The sequence below is a fragment of the Symphalangus syndactylus genome, chromosome 6 (assembly GCF_028878055.3).
Source record: "Symphalangus syndactylus isolate Jambi chromosome 6, NHGRI_mSymSyn1-v2.1_pri, whole genome shotgun sequence".
Classification (NCBI taxonomy): Eukaryota; Metazoa; Chordata; class Mammalia; order Primates; family Hylobatidae; genus Symphalangus; species Symphalangus syndactylus.
In genome coordinates this window covers 113,612,291-113,628,392 of record NC_072428.2, presented here as the reverse complement: position 1 = coordinate 113,628,392, position 16,102 = coordinate 113,612,291, and the positions used below count along the sequence as shown (strand labels likewise).

The window sequence follows — 16,102 nt, the reverse complement described above, 5'->3', positions numbered from 1 at the left end:
AGTTAAGAGTGTGCCATTAAATAAACATGGTGAGCAGAAGAATGTTACACCCTGTTCTGTTGGGAAACATGACAGCTGCTCAGCAGCTCCCCTAGAAGCCACTGCTGTCGTTTACAGAGCATTGACATTGCAAGGTCAAATTGTTTGGAACTCTTCCACATAGCAGAAATGTTGAAGTTTTCTGAATCAGAATGATATTGGAGTTTATTGGTAGTTTCAATAAATGCCAAATATAGCAGTTTGTATGGGACATAAGTAGCTTTTAATAAATGATATCAAAGAGGGTGCTTGTTTTAAACGGGAAACTGTTTTTGATAAATAGAATTTTCTGTTTCACTGACCCTGGCACAAGTGGGTGTCTGAAGATTAAACTGAGTTGCGGAATTCAGAGTGTAGGATGCTACAAAATTCCTTTTTAAGAGCTTTGGCCAAATTTAACCATTTCAAGAGTAATACGTTCTATTAAAAAGTTGTTTCTGTTGTACAAATGTGAACACAAGAATATATTAGACTTTTAAAAGAATTTTTTAAAGAGAAGTGAAATATGCCTAAGAATTGTTTCTGTCACATTTTTATCTAATCAACAGAGGGGATTCCCGAGATAACTCTTGTTTTAGAAACGGAGTTCCTAAAGGACAAGTATAGAGATAAGGCTTATTTATAGTACAATAGAAAAGCCTGTATGGAAAAGTTGGGAAATTTTACCTTCCACATTTATTGACATTGTCACATCTCACCTCCAAAACACAGCATTGTTTATTCTCTTGGTCATTTATTCATGGATTGAAAAAAAACAAAAACCTTGCTTTCTAAGGAAGCCTCTGGGAAAGGTATAGTACACTGTTATGAATATGTTAGAGAACATGCTTTGCAGCTACCGCCTTTACTTCTGTATGTGATACGTGGCATCCTCCATTGCCATGAGGAGCCTATTGAAAAATTTGTCTCTGGATGCATCTGCCATAGGTTTTTCCAAAAAAAGAAAAGCATCACAGATTGTGCTAACTGTTGATACAGTGTTTACTATTAAACAAGTCCAGTGTGACTCCAAATTGGCCATGCTCACCATCAAGATTGACAAGTCAATATAAGAGTAGCACACAATTATTTTGAGTAAAACGTAACAGATTGTAGTTTATAGGTGGTTTCAGTCTAATCAGATGTTTGTGTATTGGGGCATTTCTAGTAAACTTGAAGTAGTCCCTAAATTAACAACCACAAAAAATCTACCTTAGGATTTTTTTTAAAAAAAGTTTCTATTTAACAGCAAGTTCAATTTCAGCAGTATCAGATTGCATTATAGAACTTGAACAAAACACTATTTTCTGTCTTGAATTGCTTAGCATTTCATGACCTAAATTTTGTCTTGTCTTAGCTATTGCTAGATGTGTGAAGATTTTCATCAAGGCCTAATTTTAAGGATTTTTTAAGCATCAATATCATCATATTATGAACTAAATGTGTGGTGGACATTAAGATACAACAGTGGATAGGATAGGTCCCCACCCACATTTACATCATTTAAATCTAACATACTTATTTCATAAATGAAAGACGTTTGGAGACCATTGAATTATATGAGAACAGAGGCATGTGGACACCACCAAGCCTGTTCTCTAATTTTGCAGGTGAGGGTGTTCATATTCACAGTGCTTGTGGGGCTTGCCCAAGGTTAATTAAAGTATCTACTAGAAGCCAGATCTGACTAGTTCAGCTGCTGTTTCTCATGCACCATAATTCTATTGTATGCCTTTCTCTTTTCTTAAGAATAAACGCAGATTTAGTTTGTTTCTGGCTACAAATGTCACCCTTTCTCATATCATCTGGATGTTGATAGACGCCGCCAACATCCTGTGTCCATCTCTAACCAGAAAAGCTGGCTTGCTTTGAGGAGCCAGCCTGTAACTCTGATGCATGTGATTGTATTTTGGCTCATTGGCAGCAGTCATCCTACATTGCCCAAGCATTTGGTCATCACAGGGCACTTCTGTCATCTAGTACAGAGTTCAAATGAGGTTGAGCTTTTCTTTCTACAACCAAATTATTTTTGTTAGTTTCTTACAGAAACTATAGGCATTGTTTTTACTTAGACATAAGTATTTCATAAGTCTACAGTCAACTTGTCTGATAGAAAATTAGTTTAAGAATTATTAATTTTCTGAATAATTTTGATCAACAGCTGCACTGTCAATGTAAAGACCGGGAGTTCTTCCAAGGACCACAAGGACAAACAATGCTTCAAATCCAACTTCCTGGCTTTATTATTGATGAGAGAGAGGGAGATCCTAACTTGGTTGCATGTATTTCAACCTTACTGGAAAAGAGGCAGGAAAATAAAATGTGGATCTCATATTTGTGGAACAAATACAAGAAACAAATGAAAAGGCATTATCATGTCCGGTTAACTATGGGAAAACAAAGCTGTTCATGTCTCAGTTCTATAGTTGTCTTAAAGGCAAGTATAATTTAGCTCCTTAAATCAGCGACTGACCTAATTTTTTTTTTTTTAGCCAGGGTGGGAATCTAAGGAGGCAGAGAACAGAAAGGAGAGTTTGTGTTTGTAAGCATATTGTGGTGATCAGGGGAATGCTAGCAAGTAGAATTAAGAAATGCATTTGAATCTCCATTTTGAGGGACGAAAACTAGTTCTGGAGGAGGAGATCATATTTGTGTTTTGTTTATTGAGCAAGGATGTGAATGCATAAGGGCCAAACTTTTCCTTAATTGTGTTAGCTAAAGCTCAAAACTACACCTGACCATTCAAGTGTAAGGGTTTTTTTTTTTTTTTTTTTTTTTAAGTTTTCTGAACTTTGCTATAGATACAAGCATAACCCTAGTATTTCAACCACATTCTTTCCAACCCACCAGTAAATGGACCTTATGATTCCATTTAAGAGGCCTTGCTTTGGCCATGGTTGAATGTCTGGATGCTATAGAACATGCTTATAATGGACTTGCTGCCCAGAGATGTTTAGGAAGTTCAAGTAGATTCTGAGCCAGATGGTTGTTTGAGATCTGCACCAGTGCGCAAAAGTTCTATAGCCAACATACTGCATTAACTTGACATGGTTTAGGCCAGTTAGACTGTGCAAAGAGAGGTAGTCTGCGCACACTACATGAGCCCTTTAGCACCCTATTTGCTTTAGCACTTTCATCACTTTGTTTTCCGAAAACTCAAAACAGCGGAAAAACTGATTCGTTACGGGAATCACGGTATATTTCGTGGTTTTTGTTTGTTTCCAAATTGTCTAAATCATACTAACCAAGATCATTCAACCAGCTTAGGAACAACAGATTGTGCATTTGAGTTGTTTTGATTCTGTAAAGACTTTGCAAAGCCTACTTCACTAATTATGTACTACTGTTAAATGGTATTTGAAAGGTTGTTGGAAAAGATAGGGTAACTTATATGCACAGAAAAAAGAAATGTAGTTGCCCTTTCCACTGCATGGCAGGTTAACACTTCAGTGTAGCTTTATCTTTGTATCTTGGTCTTGCCTTGTGATATTAGGATTGTGGTAATGATCCTACTTATGAACTGCTTGACATAGTAAACTTCGGGGTATCTTTCAACTTGTGAAAAACTATCGCTCTATCTTCACATTGGTAAGATTTTCCACAAAATTGAGGGTAGAGATAGGCATTGTAAAACTGTAAAGGAATTTTTTTTGAAGGTTTTCCCCAGGAAGCTTTTAAATATACAAGTTTCTTAAATATTAATAGAAAATGGTGACTAAAGGAAGAAAGAACAGAAATGTAAGGAAATGTTCTGCTAATTAATATTCCTGAGTCTTCAGAAATTTCCAGAAGTATGATTTGTTTTCAAAGCCAATGGATAAATGCACTTGAATGCAAGTATTACTCTAATGTCCTATACTGAAACAAACAAATGATTATCATTACTGTAAGTTGGAAATAGACCCCAGAATAAAACAAATCTCTCTGTGTACTAATACATCTCTAAGATCGGGGTCATACAGGAAATTCATGTGACCATATAATGCTAAGTCCCATTGAGAAATCAGGCTTATTTTTTTTCTTCTGTCACTTCCTTAGCAAGTTTTTATAGTTTATTAAGTTCCCTTGACACAGTAGGATTTGGGATAGAAATTGTGCACATGACCAATTGTGAAAGAATGGCAAAAAGGCATGCATTGGTGGAGAAGTAAAGGACAGCTGGAAAAGTTTGACACAGTATTGGATAGATACACTGGTTGTGTGTGTGTACCAACAGCTCAGGCCACTTCCAAACGTGAAAAACACAAAGCCTGCGTTAGCAGGTCACTGGAGAGGCCAGTCTTGGAGCTACTTGATGTTATTTAGAGATTGCCTTAGTATGCATGGGCAAGAACATTTATGTATATTGATGTATATAAAATATTTATAGAACCACCATGACCTGTGGAAATTTAAAACAACTTGCTAAGTACAAGGAGAAGGAACTAGTGCATAAATTATTCTGTGGCTGACTCCATTTAGGTCGAGAAATAGTTTTTTATCCATAGGTCATGATTCTTGGGAGGTTTACGTGACTGCACTCAGCATCTAATCTAATGGGAAAATGTTGGCAAAACAAAAGGGTAAGGAGGAGATTTATATTTGTAATTGTTACCCACAAGACTGATAATGGTTCAGTGGTGAAAACAGGCTAGTTGGAAGATTTGGTGACTACAGGCTGTTTTATGCAGGATGGTTCATATCAAATTGCTGCATAATTTATTTCTAAATATGAGAGTTTAAGTCACTGATGTAGGAAATACATATCCTTTAATCATTTTGTCAAAGCTAAATCATCTGTTCTCTTATAATTAGAAAAAGGGACCATTAACCATGGAATTTTGGACATGCAGAAGTCTGTGTCCAACATGCTATTCAGAGAAATGTAGGTGGAGGTGGCATCTTAGACGAATATCTATTTCTTGTGGGAGAACTGGCCTGACTAAATATGCACCTTGGCAATGGGATTAGGCAACTTGCTAGAGCTGTTCCGGCTCTCTTATGGAGGAACATAAATCATGCTATATAAAATTCAAAATGTAGAAAACTGTTTTTCTCAACTGTTTGGTTTTAAGACCTAAATTTCCAATGGCATTTTTTTTCCCTGCAGGATCTCAAAAGATAGAAACTGCATGATGTTGAACAGGCAACTAGAAGAAACAACAGGTTTCAGAGAATTATGGCATTGCTTCTCAGTCTTCAGTTATTACTTCTCTTCAAAGCATTGGTTTACTTTTTCTCTGAATATTATGGTAATAACCTTCATTCTGCTTACAACTTGGAGAATTTATCCAATGCAATTTTGTTTTATAGTTTCTGCCATTCCCTCCTTCTGTCCCCCCGTTACAGCAATGAGTACTAGTTTTCAAGTGCAGGTATTAAGAGGGTAATGAGGGGGGATATAAAATGCACAGAGGAGGATTTGCTTTTTCATATATGGGTTCTATAACTTGTAAGTGAATAGATATTGGAGGATGGGTGCACAGTGAAACTTTCATGGACTTCTTGTTAGTAGTAACAAGAACACCTTCAAATATTCATCCTACTTTGCAGTAGCAGTATGTGTATCAGTCTGTGGTGGTATTTTTCTAAAATACAGTTTCCAGAGGGCGCAATTGAGCCACTTAGTTTCATTTCCCAGTGTAGACTGCTCTCTGACTTCCTGAGGGTGGCATCTTCAGGCCCTGTCTCCTTTCTACGAAGTGATGGTATGTGGACTCTCACCTAGTTTCAAACTGGACTATTTCATGACAGCGATGAAGCCATTTAGAGGGGCTTCCAAAAGTCCCATGGCTGTACTCACCCCACTCCCAGACCTTCATCACCAAAATGTTTTTCCTTTGAGGAAAATCATATTGAAAAGAATTCTCATAATACTAACTAGTATTTATTGGAACACTTATTAAGTGTTGCATGCTACATGAAATGGTTTATATGAGTAAGATATCCAATATTTCAGCCAAAGCAAATGAAACTTAGATTAAATAATTTGCACAAATTTAAGTAGCGAATAAATGTCAGAGCTGGGCTTCAAAATAAAGTCTGTCTTAATACAAACCCTTCACCACTATAGTACCCTGCCTACCAGCTAGCATTAAGACACCGGAGATGGTCTGGATGCAAAAATAAAATGGTTATTCCAATATCTACTTCAAATGTGGAGGACTTGGGATTTTTCTGCTTATGCACATGCAAAGACCCAAAGAAAAATGCAGTCACACTGTGATTTAAAAAAAAAAAAAAATGCAACAGAAAGGAAAATACATTATAATCATGCAACTAAACCAGCAGCCACTAAGGCAAGTTTTAAGATTAGAACAGCCCCAGATTTTTTGGAGTACATGAATAGAATTTTAAAAATATTTTATCTGGTTTGCTCATCCCTGATCCCCATTCCCTACTTCACCACCAATGAAATATTTTTTCCACTTGAAAGATTAGGTAACTGGTATGTTTGAGTAATCCCACATGCTTAATAAATGATTACATAACAGTTTATTTGGCATTACCTCATAGTTTTCTTTGTGAATTTAGAGTAATCTGCCAATGTGTCGTCTTAAGTATTTCATATTTATTTTATATTTCTGAATGAACCCAATGGTGATTTTTAATTTAGGGAGGTCAGGAACAACTTGGATTTGTTGCTTAAAAGAAAAAAAAAGTTTGTATTTCTTAAAAACAGCTTTTATTAGTGACAGCTTCTGAGGCAAAAGGATTGTAATCCATCCGAGCAAGTTCTAACAGGTCAAGATTCCTGCTAAATTTTCTATGAGTGTCTCTGCAGAGAGTCACCAGAAATTCTTGGCAGGATTTAGAGAAAAAGTTGGTGTTACTTTGCTCCTGTTGAATGTGATATTTTCAGCCATTGCTGGTTTCTTGCATAGTCACCACAACTCTAAATTGCTAACATGTTGAAAAAGCAAGAACTGCAGAAGATTGAAGTATAACTTCTAGAAAGACATTCACAAATAGGTATCAATATATTTTTCCTCTGACTCTTCCCCTTAAATGTAATTTAAGAAAAAAAAAAAAAAAGCTGTATTTTTCCAGTTTTCCCTCAATGTAAAGTATTCCTTTGAGCTGCTATTTGTTGGATAATTTGTTCACAGGAATGTATTGGTTTAATCTGGGTGCTGCCACCAACCCACCCCCAGCTTGACAGGGAATTATTTCACGATAAATTCAGGAAGGACAACTTGCAAACTGTAATCTGAGAGTGACTTTAGATCATTTGTTTTTGTGTTTATGTAACAGTGATTAATGGATCTTCTGAGATTCTATTTAGGGAGAAAGAGACATTTAGCAGTGCTAGTGACTATAGTTTTCGATGTGAGAAGATTGGTATACATTTCAATAACATGCCTAATTTTTAAGACATTCTAAATATATGGCTTTAAAAAAAAGTTGTGTTGCTAACAAACTGTTTAACTTGTTCTAAAGGCTATACAGCTAATCACACAGTGTTTCAATCTGGAACAAGTGATTAGTCATCTGAAAATTCATGCAGCATTGTCAGTGTACAAACAGATATATCTAAATGAAACCCTCAGCTTTAGATTGCAAATTTGTCTAATGAACTCAAAGAGTTAAGGTTTTAAAGATTATAATTTCACCTCTGGATAGTTTATTTAGAGAACCAGACTTCCATTTTCCAGTTGTCAACCCTTGACTTTCCCAAACACCCTCCCAACTGAAGCCTGCACAGCAATTCCTGACTACACAGCCTGACCTCTGCCGCCAGATCTCACATAGAAAAGGGGTGGAGTCTTTGAGGGAGGAGGGTCAGCACAAGTGAATGTAGATATTCTTAGAACTCTGGCCCTAAAATGTGCCAATGTTAGAGTGAGATGGTAGAGTGAAATGCCTACGTTGGCAGCTCCTTAGTGACATGCTCCTTGGAGCCCTTTAGCCTCCATGCATAGATCCTGCCCTGTCCTAGACTTTTGGGGCCAGTCTTGCCTCTAGAACCTCATTTCTCAACCACAATCTTTTTTGATCAATGTAAAAATTTTGCATTCAAAATAAGTATTTGTATGTAAAAGCAAAATTGAAGACAAGTGATTTGTTACACACAAGACAAGACTTCAATACGTTCCTTTCCTGTTGCGTCATTTTCCAATCCCTTTACCTCTACTGGGGAGAGCCTTGTTTCTATAAGGAGCTCTAGGCTATTTTCTTTTGAACTGTCCAAACAGGACCAGTGACTAGTACTCTTGTTCCTAGACTCCAGCCATCCCCTCTGAGCCACTCCTTTAGCTCCCTGCCTGTACTTTAGTTCAGATCTGCAGTATAGCTTCCTTTGCCCTAGTCCTGCCCTGTCAAGGGTGGTAGTCAAGTGCCTTATGCCCCATTGCCAGAGTCTGGGTCACTTCTTGCTCTGGTTGGACCCCATGGGTACATGTCCCACACATCCACCCACCTCCATCACCACCACTACGACAAGGGCCAGGTGGTAATGACTCCTGCCTAGACAAGAATTACTCTTTGCTGACTGGATGTCCGCCCACATCTGACCATCCACATGGGCTGTTGGTTTTCTGACTCAGGGGCATTTCTATCTGGCTTGCCCACCACTGATCCATAGATTGATCTACAGATCTCAGTATCTTTCTTCAAAAGGTAGAAGCCATGGAATACAGCAATTCTAGTAGTTCACTTTGGACACTTACCATGTTACTGCAGAGTCCGGTAATATACTAAAAGTGTTTGAGGGTAAAATACTTAACACCTATCCTCCTCCTTTGGCTTGGAAACATTTTAGTATGTCAACATGTCATCTAATTGTGTGGTTTTCAAAAGTAAAATATTTTCAATCATAAAGTTCCAAAAGGGGTGACTGATTGGGATTTTCTTTATAGCTGAGCAGCACTGTTCATGTAATATCTAGTAATAGCACAATGGAAAAGCATCCCATACCACTGTTGACCACACTGGAGGAGTGGTGAGAGGGTACTTACATAATGTCTCTTCACTGTTGTTGAGTAGCTAATTATCTCCATCTAATCAAATATATGTATTGAGACCTTGCTGTTTTTAAGGCAGAACATAAGATACAGTGCCTGATCCCCAGGATATCAATCCAGTAGGATAGTAGGAAGATAAGACATGTGGCCGGGTGCAGTGGCTCACGCCTGTAATCCCAGCACTTTGGGAGGCTGAGGCAGATGTATCGCCTGAGGTCAGGAGTTCCAGACCAGCCTGACCAACATGGAGAAACCCTGTCTCTACTTAAAAAATACAAAATTAGCCGAGTGTGGTGGCACATGCCTGTAATCCCAGCTACGCGGGAGGCTGAGGCAGGAGAATTGCTTGAACCCAGGAGGTGGAGGTTGTGGTGAGCCAAGATTGCACCAATGCACTCCAGCCTAGGCAACAAGAGCGAAACTCAGTCTTAAAAAACAAAAAACAAAACAAAACAAAACAAAAAAACACGTATGCAAATAGTATAATGCAATGCAAAATATAGTAGGTACCAAAAGAAAAGTTTGAGGGAAGGACAAAGAAGACTCAGAGGGAAGAATGGAACAGGTAAATTTTCTAAGAGTGAATCTTGAAAGAGGAGTAGCTTATTGACCCAAGGAGATGTTAAAAAGAAAATTCTGAACTGAAGAGACACTGTGAACAAAAGCAAGGAGGTGGGGAGCCAGGATGGTGTTTGAGGAGCAAGAGCCGAGTTTCATGCTGATTAAAGGTGTTAAATGAACCAGAGGCATTTTCTGTCAGGCAAATTGTAGCCATTGTACGATATCAGAAATACAAAATCCCATTATCATAAAAACTACCATGTGAGCGGTGTGCATTTTCTAGGAGTCAATTCATTTATTCAACAAACATTTATTAAATGTATTTGGCGCTGGAGCACTAACAAGATCAGACATGGCTACTGTCCCTAAACAGCTCATGTGGCAAACGCTCTGTTAAAACTCCTCATCAATGCTGAGTGTGTGGAATTCAAAGACAGGTAACTGTCCAGTGGGAAGACAGGAGGGAAAGGGATAGAGAAGACTGTCCAGTGAGTGATATGCAAGACTGTGGGACATAGCAGAAGGTTTCGGAACAGGAAGAGGAGTTCAATTTTAAATATATTGTGTCTGAGGTGCTTTTCCATTTGGATGTGTGGGTTTAGAATTGTAGGGGTAGATTTTGTGCTGGAGTAAAGACTTGGGGGTCATGTGTTATGATGGTATTTCAAGATAGAGGCCTGGATAAGGTCACCTAAGGGAGAGTGTGGAGAAGAGCAAAGGCTCTTTCAAATCGTGCCTTTTTCCCCATCTCCTTAGGTCAATAGGATACTCATCTTTCAAAGTGTCTTTTGGAAGATGAGTAGGTATTAACCAGATGTAGAGAGTGAAAAGTGAATTCCAAACAGGTAGATGATATAAGTAAAGATGTGTGTCAAGAGGGGCCATCACTCATTCAGTGAACTACAAGTCACTCAATATGGCTTAAGCACAGGGTACCTAAGGACAAGCGATGGAAGATGAGGCAGAAAAATGATCAGAATCGTATTTACCATGATAAAGGATATTAACTTTATTCTGTAGAATATGGGTTACTATTAAAGAATTTTATGCAGGTGACTGATGTGATCAGAGTTGAATTTTGGAAAAAATATCACTCTGGCATGTTGAAGACAAATTGGGGGTGAATAAAAATGGAGACAGAGGCCAAGTGCAGTGGCTCACACCTGCACTCATTTGGGAGTGCAATTTGGGAGGCCAAGGCAGGAGGATTTATTGAGTCTAGGAGTTTGAGTCTAGGAGTTGTAGACCCCTTTCTCTACAAAAAATTTAAAAATTATCTGGGCATGGTGTCGCATGCCTGTAGTCTTAGTACTCGAGAGGCTGAGTGAAGAGGATCACTTGAGCCCAGGAATTTGAAGTTGCAATGAGCCGTGATCATGCCACTGCACTCAAGCCTGGGTAACAGAGCAAGACCCTGTCTCAAAAAAAAAAAAAAAAAAAAAAAAAAAAAGACAGAGAAACCAGTTAGGCATCATCAGCAATGCAATAGTCCAGATAACAGATTATGAGTGACTTAGCAAGGGTTTTTTGTGGTGACCAAGGAGATGTACCATTTTCCAAAGGGAAGAAAATTTTATTCACAACTACAACTTTGGAGTGGCTTCTATTAAATAAAAGATGTATCTGCTGGTCATATTGACCCATTTGGGTATGCAACGGTAGAGCTAGAGCTGCCTTTGGGAGGAGGGTGGAGAGAGCTGAACTTGCAGTACATAAAAGAGTGGAAGAATTTGGGATTCTCAAGAGTAATCTAGGAGAGTGGTAATGAAGCAGAATCATGAGAAGAGGAAAGAAGGGATAAACCAACAAGAAAACAAAATAGCCAGTGAGAATAGATTTCTGGTGGTGTTAGCCAGAGGATTTTTCATCATAGGGCATCTAATACTCAATTTGAAGCTGTTTATGTTGCTGTAATCAACCTCATCTTCATTTCCCAAAATTTCATGCTGTGTTGAGTCTATGGAAGTTAAGCATGAGGGCTGATGTGGTCAATGTAGTTTGGAATAGTGACATTAATCGTAAGTTTGCAAGATGCATGCTTAGAGTATGAAACGAAAGAGGACCATGAGCATACAAGCCTCCAGCCCCCACCCCTCCATCCAGGAATTCTCAGAAATCTTGCATAAGACTTTGAGCTGTCATGGAGAGAATTAAGTTTTCAGTTGACTTTATTTGGATCTTAGATACAAGTTTATATACCTTTATATGAGAAATGTTTTTTCTCATGTCAAGTAAAATGACATACTAGAAGATGTGCCTTTTTTATCCTGAGACTTTGGGGAACCTCTGAGTCTCCACCAGAAGAGTGTGCTCACTTTTTGAAGGACTGCACTACACTCTTCGTCTTGGTGAGTTGTGCCACACCACTCCTACAATCTGATTTCCACCTCCACTGTCCCATGAACTTGCTCTCACCAAGGTCAATGTTCAGGTAAACACTTTCTAGCTCTAGACTCACTGAGGCATTTTATGCCATTGACCACGCCTTCCATAGTACAGCTCTCTGCTCTACAACATGACTGGCATCTCTCTGCCCTCTCTGGTCATACTCAGCCTCTGTCATTCTCCACACTCTTCCTGAGTGACCTTATCCAAACCCCTACCCTGAAATACCATTCATAACACATGACCCACATATCCTTACTTCCAGCACAAATCCCACCCCTGCGATTCTAGACCCACACATTCAAATGGATAGGCACCTCAGACACCACGTGTTTTAAATTAAACTCATCTTTCCCCCTCCCAAACCTGCTTCTGCTATATTTCCTACCCCGTTTTATGGCATTTTGGACCACCCAGATGGCCCAGCTAGGAATACAAGTGTCATGCTAGTCTACTCTCTTTTGTTGCCCACCCCCTCCCCCAACCCACCCCCTATAGCTAACTAGTAACCAAATTCTGGGGAGTTTATGCTTTCCTAGTCTTTGTTCTATCTGTTCCAGCCTCTTCACACCTACACAGAGTTCATTGTTCAGTCTGCATCACTTCGTTCTTAGATCATTATGGTGGTCTCCTAACTGGTCTTCCCACCACCAGCCTAGGCCTCACTGAATCCATTCTTCTGTTGGTTACATTCTTCTGTTGGTTACAAATACCATGTCACTTCTCTTGAGCTCCTTTGATGCTCCTCTTGGCTTTTCACATTCCCTAGTTTACACTAAGTTGCTCAGTACAGACTCCTGTGACACTCAGCCCATATCAGCCTTCTTATTCAGATAAAATTGTACTGGCTTTTAAAAATGCATCTTACAAATACATGCTCTGTGGTTCAGATTATCATATAATTTGTCTGACAGAAACTTGGTAAACATGACAATTTAGTTGAAACCTAATTTCCAGTTTTGGTGTACCACAATGATGCCACACAACTCTAGTCTATCTGGGAGATGGCTTTTTAGCTGTGATTTGTCACAGCTAAATCATTTCTTCTAAGGGCTTTTGGAAAAGTTAAAAGTTACAATAGCTAAATGCTAAGGGAAGAGCTGGGACAAACAAAATATATAACACCAGAGACTGGACTAATCAAAATAATCTAAATATCCAGCAGTTCTTGAAATTGCTTAAATAAAATAGGATTTTAACGGTATGTAAACTATCTTCTTTTTGAAGAAAAAAATAGTTATGTGTGTGTTCAAATATGTATTGAGAAGAATTTTTAAAGATGCACTAGACCAGGCACAGTGGCTCATGCCTGTAATCCCAGCACTTTGGGAGGCCAAGGCGGGCAGATCACTTGAGGCCAGGAGTTCCAGATCAGCCTGGCCAACATGGAGAAATCCCGTCTCTATTAAAAATATTTTAAAAATTAGCCAGGCATGGTGGCGCATGCCTGTAATCCCAGCTACTTGAGAGCCTGAGGCATGAGAATCGCTTGAACCTAGAAGGCCTAGGTTGCAGTGAGCGGAGATCGCGCCACTGCACTCCAGCCTGGGTGGCAGAGCAAGAGTCTGTCTCAGAAAAATTAAAAAATTAAATAAAAGATATGCACTAAGGAGTTATCAGTAATTGTTCTGTGTGGATGGGATAATGGGATTCTTTATGTTCTTTTGCTTATATGTGTGTTCTGATTCTCTTAATGATCACACACCATTTTAGTTCTAAAAAGAAAAGACCATACAGAAACTACACAATATTTATATTCTTAGTCCACCAAAATTATCAATACTAGAAAAAAAACTAAAATATTAACTTTTTACCAAATTGCTTTTTACAGAATGACATTAAATCCTATGGTTTCCAGCCATTTTTTATACTAGCCTTTTTCCTCAAATTGAAATGTCTTTCCCAATCCCCACGCCTGTGAAATTTTTTTTTTCCCAGCCTGGTGACTTTATTGTTTAAAAATTCTGATAGTGTCAGCCGGGCGTGGTGGCTCACGCCTGTACTCCCAGCACTTTGGAAGGCCGAGGCAGGCAGATCACGAGGTCAGGAGATCAAGACCATCTTGGCTAACATGGTGAAACCCCATCTGTACTTTAAAAAAAAAAAAAAATTAGTGGGGCACGGTGGCTGGTGCCTGTAGTCCCAGCTACTCGGGAGGCTGAGGCGGGAGGATGGCTTGAACCCGGGAGGTGGAGCTTGCAGTGAGCCGAGATCGCACCACTGCACTCCAGCCTGGGCAACAGAGCGAGACTCTGTCTCAAAAAAAAAAGAAAACAAAAAAGAAATTCTGGTAGTGTCACATTCTTGGTGAAGCTTTGCTTGATCCAGAGTCTGCTGTAGGTCAGGGATCTATGATAAAATGTGGTTCACAGGCTGAAGCCATTCAACACCTATTTTTTACAGCCTGTGAACTAAGAAAATTTTTACTCTTCTGGAAGTGTTGTTTTCCTTAAAATTCCCACTGCTCTGAGGTAGAAGACACTTTCTAATTCAGCTTGGTCTCCCAAGCCTGGAGGAGAGTGCCCTGTCCATAGGAGCCACTTGATAAATAAATGCAGAATGCATGAAGGAGTAGTGTAAGTTTCCTCCTTACACTAGAATGTAAGTTACATGAAGACAGGGCTTCTATTGCCTTTGCTCACTGTTTACCTCCAGTGTTTGGAAGATATCTGGAACACAGCAGGCACTCAGAAAATATTTGTGGATGTTAAGTGCACCAATATTGGTGCCATGTTTGAGTTTTGTAAGTTTTAGATCAACTTGTAGTCTTTTATATCATACATTTGGCAATTTATGGAAATAAAAGTCCACCTTAAGAGCTTCAGCGAAACAAGGAAGAGGCAGCTTTAACTGTGTCGAGAAAGGAAGTAGTTATGAGATACTTTCAAGAGCATATTGATTTACCCCTGTCTTTAGTGCATCTGCATAGAGACATTGCAGCCTGTAATTACCTCTTCCTTTCACCCTGTGGTAGTAACAGTCTCAGGGCAGGTATTAAATCAACATCCTGCTGACACCGAGTTATTAAATACCTGTGGCAGCAGGGCTCATGAAGCAGAGGGACTCAGCATCCTGGCCCTGTTTCAAATCAGGATGAGCTGTACTGAGCTGTACTTTCAGAGATTAACATGCCCACATTAATCATAGCCTAAACACTTCATCTGGTCTTGGACAGTCTCTCTCCCAGTGAGTTGAAAGCTCTTTATAGAGGATGAACTAATTAGTTTTCATATCAGCTCTATGAGTTTCCAGGGAGGATGGACCAGGATCCCCATTCTGTGCTGAATAATGATTATCATAATATTTTGCATGTTTACAGTACTGGATTCTGAAATAACACATTCTAGAAATTTTTTTTTATAATGATAAATGTGCCTACTTAGAATCTGACCATATTATACTTGTCTTATTATGTGCTTTATACCTTTGTTTCTTAGATTGATGTGAGAGCCTGTATCTTCATTTAAACTTTGTGAAGTCCGTAGTAAGTACATGTTGCTCTCTCTTAAGGCACAGAAAACCACAGTAAGGCAGCCTGTTAAAATGCAAAGAAGAAAACATGTCTCCTCATCACTTGCTTCTGGTGAGAAGGCTTGGCCAGTCTCCCCAGCTCAACCAGCTCCTGGTAATACTCATGCTAGCCTTTTCCTCTTTATTCAGGAGGGCTGCCACACCCCGCTCCTGGGATCTCTGCATGGTTTAATCAATGACCCAGTTTATCAGCAAACTTTTGCTTCTCTGCCTCATCAGACTGGAGGTGGAAGCTGTTCACTTCTCACAACCCTTTGACTTAGAAGAGTCCTGTCTTCATGCACACACAAGGGTCAGAGGAAGGGAGGGCCTGCCTTGGCTTTCTGTTCTGAATTTACACGCCTGCACACATACATGCCTTTTAAAAACCTACATTTTACCTTTTATTTCCTTGAACAAGAATAAATGTAATTGTGACCATGAGGTGAAAATAGTGAAAAGGTGAAAATAGTGAAGTCTCTACTAAGGGAAATGAAGATCTCCACTGTTCTAAGAACAGCAAACCTTGGGAGGCTAAGTCTGGATGGAAGAAGAGAGGTGCAGTGACACAGAAGGAGCATGAGCTTTACAGTCAGAGACACCAGCCTTACCCTCTCTGTACCTCGGTTTACTCAACTATAAAATTGCAATAGCACCTTTTAATGTTGTTGTGAAAACATGAGACA

General features: G+C 39.1%; 1 protein-coding gene across 3 annotated transcripts in view; it reads left to right on the top strand.

Moving 5' to 3' along the window:
* The window catches only part of WASL (WASP like actin nucleation promoting factor), a 75,064-nt gene extending 68,571 nt beyond the window's left edge, over positions 1-6,493 (top strand). The window contains exons 12-13 of one of the 3 annotated variants that reach the window (XR_010121594.1): positions 2,180-2,455; positions 5,108-6,493. The gene's annotated coding sequence lies outside the window, so the exon portion shown is untranslated. Of the gene's footprint in view, positions 1-2,179; positions 3,214-5,107 lie in introns of all 3 variants that reach the window. The other 2 variants (XR_010121595.1, XM_063642183.1) reach the window with 2 other exon arrangements.
* The last annotated feature ends 9,609 nt before the right edge of the window (positions 6,494-16,102 follow it).